Source organism: Ostrea edulis, chromosome 2 (assembly GCF_947568905.1).
Source record: "Ostrea edulis chromosome 2, xbOstEdul1.1, whole genome shotgun sequence".
NCBI classification, from domain to species: Eukaryota; Metazoa; Mollusca; class Bivalvia; order Ostreida; family Ostreidae; genus Ostrea; species Ostrea edulis.
In genome coordinates, this window is record NC_079165.1 from 103122685 (window position 1) to 103131010 (window position 8326).

Genomic DNA, 8326 nt, shown 5'->3' on the forward strand with positions numbered 1-8326 from the left:
GTGTAAGGTGTGGATTTATTGGGTGTTTTATACGCCCGTCTTTAGGGCGTAAGGTGTGGATTTATTGGGTGTTTTATACGCCCGTCTTTAGGGCGTAAGGTGTGGATTTATTGGGTGTTTTATACGCCCGTCTTTAGGGCGTAAGGTGTGGATTTATTGGGTGTTTTATACGCCCGTCTTTAGGGTGTAAGGTGTGGATTTATTGGGTGTTTTATACGCCCGTCTTTAGGGTGTAAGGTGTGGGTTTATTGGGTGTTTTATACGCCCGTCTTTAGGGCGTAAGGTGTGGATTTATTGGGTGTTTTATACGCCCGTCTTTAGGGTGTAAGGTGTGGATTTATTGGGTGTTTTATACGCCCGTCTTTAGGGTGTAAGGTGTGGATTTATTGGGTGTTTTATACGCCCGTCTTTAGGGTGTAATGCATGGATTTATTGGGTGTTTTATACGCCCGTCTTTAGGGTGTAAGGTGTGGATTTATTGGGTGTTTTATACGCCCGTCTTTAGGGCGTAAGGTGTGGATTTATTGAGTGTTTTATACGCCCGTCTTTAGGGTGTAAGGTGTGGATTTATTGGGTGTTTTATACGCCCGTCTTTAGTCGGGACGTTATAGTACAGCGATGTCTGTGTGTCCATCCGTTCGGGGTTTTCTGTTTCTAATTTCATTTCTCTGTCACATATCAAGCTGAAACTTGCTATGTACATTGTAGCTTCTTTGTGCTTCACTCTAAATCATACTGAAATTTTTATCCATTCCGACCTCTTTGTCAGGAGTTTTGTCCCTTTATTTGAAAATTAGTGTTATATAGAGAGTACATAACTTGTCCGGTGAATTCCTCCCACAATTTTCAAGTGAGAGCCATTTTGTTTTACAGAGTGTGTGGGTATTGAAGATGTGCATGTGACAAGAATTTCGATCTTCTTCAATTTCTGAGAAAATCATAGGTTGTTGAACTTAGTCCGTTTTGAGGAAATATTGCATAGAGAGTACATGATTTGTATGGTGAACTCCTCCCACAGTTTTCAAGTGAGAACCTTATTTTAAAGAGTGTGTATATAGGTATTAAGGTTGTTGAACTTCGTCAATTTTGAGAAATTATAACATAGAGAGTACATGATTTGGCTGTTTTTTCCTTCCTCAGTTTTCAAGTTAGGACCTTCTATTTTATGGAGTATTTGTATAGGTATGAAAGATGTGCATGTGACAAGGATTTTGATTTTCTTACTTTGAATTTCAATATACCAGATACCTGAAGGATGCTAAACAGGTCTGAGACACCTGAAATGCAGTTGCATATATCTGCATGTGTTGATCGGGGTAGATGTTAAAAGTCTCGAGAACACGTAGAATGACCGAATTCAACCAACCACGAGGTGCTTGCTTGGGAATGTGAATGATATCAGCAATTCAAATTTGCTAACAATGAATTATTAATTTGAAAATCATTGATATTTGATGGTGGTTAAGTGTCAGTATACAATTGCTGGAATTAACTGACATTTTATAAAGTGTATAAGTTTGACATATATTAGAATTATCATCAAGACCATTTCAATGTTATATCACCAAACTCTACCGCAAAATCTAATAATGAAGTCGTTCAAATGCATGGCGTCTATTGTTGAAATGTTCTTATTAAGATTGCACCCTTCAGCTATTCAAGTTTTATTATTTTTTAACAGATATTGCTTTCATATGCTAAACTTTAAAGTCAATAATCAATAAGTCAGCTGTTTTTTTTTCATGGTACCCAGGGATGTGTTCAAAAGTACATCATCATTTATCATACACAATGGAGAATTTGCATATAGCATGATTCAAATGAACACTATGTAAAGTACTTGAAACGAGTTTCAATACAAATGAATTCCCTGGGGTCATCTTTATCTGGCTTTTTAGTAAGTGCTAGAACAATATGCAGTTCTGTAATCGAAGATTCAGGGAGATAGTTTCGGATCTGTCTGTCCGCAAAGTCGTTAACCTTGGTCATAACTGTTGAGTGGATAGTCATAGAGCTTTAATACATATTCCACATGTGTACCGGTACTTCTGTTGACAAGACCTTTCTTTTGGTAGGAAAAGTGTTGATCTCATGAACTTGGACTTTGAACTACCTTTGAAAAACTTTAAACTTGGCTATAACTTTTGAAAGGTTTTTGTTAGGGTTTTCATGCTCTTGTGACAAGACCTTTCTTTAAGTACAAACAATTTTTACCCATGATCCTGACCATACACGAGAATATCTGTGTTTCACATCTTGTTTTAAGCAGAGCCTTTAGTGTACTCATCCAATCTACGGATCGTTACAGGCTATTTCAAATATAGATAGGATGGAAAGAAGATCTGTCCCTTTTCTTCTTTTATCCCGGAGCTGTAAGCTGATATTTTTCAGGATATGAGCTACTTGCACTTCTTAACTGTCAACAAATATGACGTAATGGATATCTTATGATACATCAGCGCCTCCTTTGGGAGATAAATTTACTAGCAGGATATAATATATCACAGTTTTAGAATATTTAGTCTTAAAGCCAAAATTAGTACGTACATGTACAGTTATGTAGTTATCTTCTAATACGTATTACTTAAGAGAAGAAAAAAGAGGTGGTTTGAACCTTGAAGGTACCTGTATTGCTCGGAAATGCTGAATGTCTACTCAAAGTTCAATACCAAGGTAAAGAATGTAAAGCATCATGTCGTTTATTCAAGTGAAAGTAAATACAGTTCGGACTGTTTGCTATTCCTTGCACATGATATAATTTATCTCAAAGTGAGTTCAAGTAAAGGGTCATGCCCTTTTCAAAGGGGGACAATCCTTTAAAAAAACCTGAATAGGCTATTCATTTTGATTAAATTTGTTAAAGTTGTAAAAACTGTTTCTCATGTGAGCGATGTGGACTTAAGAATTCATGTTGGAAATTCCCATACTATTTGGATTTTTAAAAAAGTTTCTTATAAAAGGAGTTATTCAAAGTTACTGCTATACGCTTTAACGCTCAGATGGGCGTTGTCGTGTTTTTCTACGTCGTGAACGTTATATCGATAAGCGCATGTGGAATGGGACGTGTTTGGTGGTGGTAGCGTTATGGTATGGGGCGGGGCACTTAATCGTCCTTGAAGGCAATTTGGCAGCTCAATAGTACACTGACACTGTTCCATTTATCTGTCAACACAACTTAGGTTTTCAAATAGAGCAAAATTTACTTGCGTGATTGATTAACAGATTTGATTTATATTTTCATTGATATGTTCCTTTTCCGATTAATGAGCTAGATATGTTAACTTAATGAAGTGATTATTTCCAAAATCAGCGACCGAGTTTCGTCGACTGCCTCTATTCAGATGTCCTACTTTGACAGCTTTTCCATCGGAACACGATCCCGATGAATATAAAACGTAACAATATAAAAAGTAATTTCTTTCACACTTGTCGATCAAATGTTACGAAATTTGAACTTAATCTGTAGATTGTCACTCTGAAATAAGTTTGCAAGTTTCAAATGAATCCTCGCAAGCATAACCCAAAAAGTCTGGAAAAGCAATGGGACAGACTGACAGACAGAGGGACGGACAGAATGAGAAGAAACTTTCGGTTTTATAAACAGGTAGGGGACCAATATGGACAACATAACGTTAAAACAATGACACTAATAGTCGCAACAATATAGGGGTTCTGACCCCTGGGTGGGACCAAACTTAGTATATAGTATTTATGTGTAAGTTTGCTGATACTCTATAAAATATAAATGCATACTTAGGAATAGCAGAAAAGGATGTACAAAAAATGGTGAATTCCACAACCCAGGGTTTTGACTCTAGGATGGGTCCAAATTAAGGGCTTGAAGTTTTAAGAACACATCTTGTTTTATGCTGTTGCTGAACATTAGAACTTAGCTTAGATATTCAGAACAGGATTTTTTTCTCTCTAGATTTCATAGCCTTTGGGAGTAGTGATACTTTTTCACTAGTACTCAGGTGACCGATAAAGCCTGTGGGCTTCTTGTTAAATCCGCCTATTCATTCAACGCGCAAAACATTACGCGGTCGATTTTTAAACAGTGCATTGTGACGTCATATTAGCTGGAAAATGTGCATTACCCGTAACAATCGTAACTACTCGGATATTTCCGTAGCCGCAAATGAACAGAAAAGGATAAGCGCATAATCCGATTGTACCCGTAACGCTTCTGGTCAAATGTCGCCGTCACTGCGGTATACTTCATAGAGAACCCCGTAGATAAAACAAATAAATAGCTAGGAAGCACGTTATTAAATTCCAGACAAGCTTTCTCATACATTCATACGTTTTTATTGTGGATAATTTCTTGATTTGAAAGAGAGAGAAAACAGCGCAACTAATATGAAGTCACAATCAGAAATTTCTACGTGAGAAGAAACATCTCTTGCTGTGACCTTCAATGCAACATTTAGATATTATATCGACGACGTTTTATCTATTAACAATGCTAATTCGCATTCATATGTGGAGTCGGTATATCCCTGTGAACTCGATATAAAAGACACCGCAGAGTTATCTACTTCGGCTTCAGATTTAGATATTTTATTGAAAATAGATATTAACGGCAAACTAACAACTCAAATGTATGATAAACGACATTATTTCAGCTTCTCCATCGACAACTTTTCATATTTATGTAGCAATATTCCATTATCACTTTCATATGGTGTTTATATCTCACAACTGATTAGATACGCAAGAGCTTGTTCTGCGTATGATCAGTTTCTTGAAATGGAGACAGGCTACTGCCAATCAAGTTGATGGTGCAAGAATTTCAACAGTCTCGTTTAAAGTAAGAATTTCACAAATTCTATAGTCGTTAATATGTATACGTTGTGACCGTTGGACCGAGCGAAGAATGTAATGGTCATTGGTGTGTCCCAAGTGGTTACCATAATTCCGTTAAGTACGGTATATTATGATTAATTTAAAAAAAAAAAATTTATGAAATTTTCCTTGTGCTAAACACCTAGTAACATGTCAGTATTAAAGGGGGATATCAAACTCCCCGTCGAGGCCTCATTACGTCACCTACGAATAGACCTCTCCTATCAATCTGATCACGCGCTCGTCCTTTTCCGTAACCGGTAAGAAGACTCGGACGTGGATCGGCGCAAGAATTGCATCAAATCGATGCATTTCTTCGCCGGAAGCGCGCCCGTGGATGAGTGTTAAAAGGCCAGAACCGAATCCCTGAATAATATGTTATTTATATTTTCACCACAGATTCAGTTTTGGTATCATTAACGTCTCATTCACTCTAATACATAACATGTAAGTGGAAATTGATAGTGGTACAATACCTTAGATGTGTATAATATCTTAGACGCATTTAAAAGTTCACGTTTCATAGTGTAACGTACGACTGTGACGTCAAAGTTACGTTTATGTATACGTAGCAACCAACTCTGATGGCGTCGATCCACATACGAGGTTCATTTGCGGTTACGGAAATAACCGAGTAGTTACGATTGCTCTCCTATGTGACGCAGCACAATATACAGATTTGTATATTGTGAGTACGCGATTATCACGCAGGCAAATAACACTAAAGAAGTAGTTCGTAATTAAAAGTTTGAAGATATTGACATTAAGGGCATTGATATAAAAGTATGGATTTTATTTTAAACATAAAATTATCAAAAGATCATTAAAAAGTAGGGAGACTCTGTCCAAATTATTGTGTAAAATAATGAACTTGATGTTCACGTTCTTGTTTAGAAAGCTTCTTATGTGTGACGTTATGTTTTTTCGTCATTCTACAGTGACGTCACACAGTATACGCGGCCTAAGAAATCGCTATCCCATAATGCCTAACTGGAAGAGTTTGGTTGTAAGCAAACGAACTCTGGCGGAAGTTTGAGGGGGATATATGGGGGCAACAGTTCTACAGGATCCGCAAACTCCCCGTCGAGGCCTCATTACGTCACCTACGAATAGACCTCTCCTATGTGACGCACCACAATATACAGATTTGTATATTGTGAGTCCGCGATTATCACACAGACAAATTACACCAAAGAAGTAGTTCGCAGTTAAAAGTTTGAGATATTAATATTAAGAGCATTAATATAAAAGTATGGATTTTATTTTAAACATAAAATGATCAAAAGATCATTAAAAAGTAGGGAGACTCTGTTCAAATTATTGTGTAAAGTAATGAACTTGATGTTTACGTTCTTGTTTTGAAAGTTGTTTACGTTTGACGTTATGTTTTTTCGTCATTCTACAGTGACGTCACAGTATACGCGGCCTAAGAAATCGCTATCCCATAATGCCTAAGTGGAAGAGTTTGGTTTGTGACCAAACGAACTCTGGTGGAAGTTTGCAGGATCCGCATATTCATTGTGACGTCACAATTAGCCTCGACCTTTTTCTCTTTTTCAAAGGAAACAAGTATAAACAACAATACATCCCGTTTGCAATAGAAAGGGCGTTAAAACTAAACAAATTTAACCAATAAATTCAAAGTGGTAAAAAGTAACCGTAAGTAATATTCTCATTTAAAGAAACTCATGAACTCGTTCATCTGTTTAGTCGTATTACTGTTTTTCTATTTGATGATTGGCTGAAAACTGTAACAATGATAATCATGTCATTCATTTTAATCATACCATTCATTTTTATACGTCCGTCTTTAGACGGGACGTATTATTGTACAACGATGTCTGTACGTCCGTCCGTCCATCCGTCCGTCCGTTCGGAGTTTTCTCTTTATAATTTCATTTCCCTTTCACATATCATGTTGAAACTTGATGTGTAGCTTCTTTGAGGGTCTATCTAGATCATACTGCAATTTTGATCCATTTATACCTTTTTTCCAGGAGTTTTGCCCCTTTATTTGAAAATAATTATTATATTGAGGGTACATAATTTGTCCGCCCTACTCCTCCCACAGTATTAAAGTGAGAGCCTTCTTATTTTGTGGAGTGTTTGTATAGGTATTGAAGATGTGCATGTGGGATGGATTTTGATTTTCTACAGTTTTTGAGAAAATCACAGGTTGTTGAACTTAGTCTATTTGGAATTTAATATTCTATGGAGGGTACATAATTTGTCCGCCCTACTCCTCCCACAGTTTTCAAGTGAGGACCTTCTTATTTTGTGGAGTATTTGTATAGGTACTGAAGATGTGCATGTGGGATGGATTTTGATTTTCTAAATTTTTTGAGAAAACACGAAGTACTGTGAGCAATGCTTACTAAGAATACCCCCCCCCACCGCTTACCCCAATCTCCCAAATGGTGTTGTTAATAGGTATAAATTACCTTTTTCCTGAGTGTAAAAATATGGCATGCCTTTGTAGAAGAAAATGGAAGATATAGTCCGAACACAAATCCATGGCATAAACCTATAATTTTGACCTTGAGATCAAAGGCCAAGGTCATAAAAAGATCATGAATGTACATGACACATAGTCTCATGGTGATACACCCATGTCTTATATTGTACGATTATGTCAAAACCCTATAATCAATTTTGACCTTGAAGTCAAAGTTCAAGGTCATATACAGGTCATGAAGGTACCCGACACATCGTCTCATGGTGATACACTCATTTGTCAAATATGGTATACCTATGTCAAAGAACAAAGTCATGGCCCTGACACGAATCCATTTTAAAAACCTTTAATTTTGACCTTGAGGTCAAGGTCATATAGAGGTCAGGAAGGTAATCGACACATCGTCTCATGGTGATCCACCTGTGTGCCAAATATGGTATACCTAAGTCAAAGAACAAAGAAGTTATGGTCTGCACAGACAGACAGACGGACGGACGGACAGACAGAGTGATTCCTATATACCCCCCTGAACTTTGTTCGGGGGGTATAATTACAGGTTATTGAACTTAGTCTATTTGGAAATTATTATTCTATGGAGGGTACATAATTTGTCTGCCCAACTCCTCCCACAGTTTTCAAGTGAGGACCATCTTATTTTGTGGAGTGTTTGTATGGGTATTGAAGATGTGCATCTGGGGAAGGATTTTGATTTTCTTTCATTTTTGAAAAAAATACAGGTTGTTGAACTTAGTCCATTTTGAGGAAATCTCGATTTTTGAGCTAAGACCCTTTGTTCATATGAAAGTTTGTCACAGCCTCATGATGGCTGATACTACCTGAAGCAAAGTTATACAAATTATAGCACAAGAAAAACACCCTATGTAAGCATTTCACGGGCGTATTATGTACCGTTTGTGGTACTCTTGTTAACAAAGTGGGTGTTTGAATTACAAATTACACGTCAGTCTTGTATTTTTGGCATTTAAAATTAAAATACGAAGAACTCTAGAAGCGACTAATGAACAA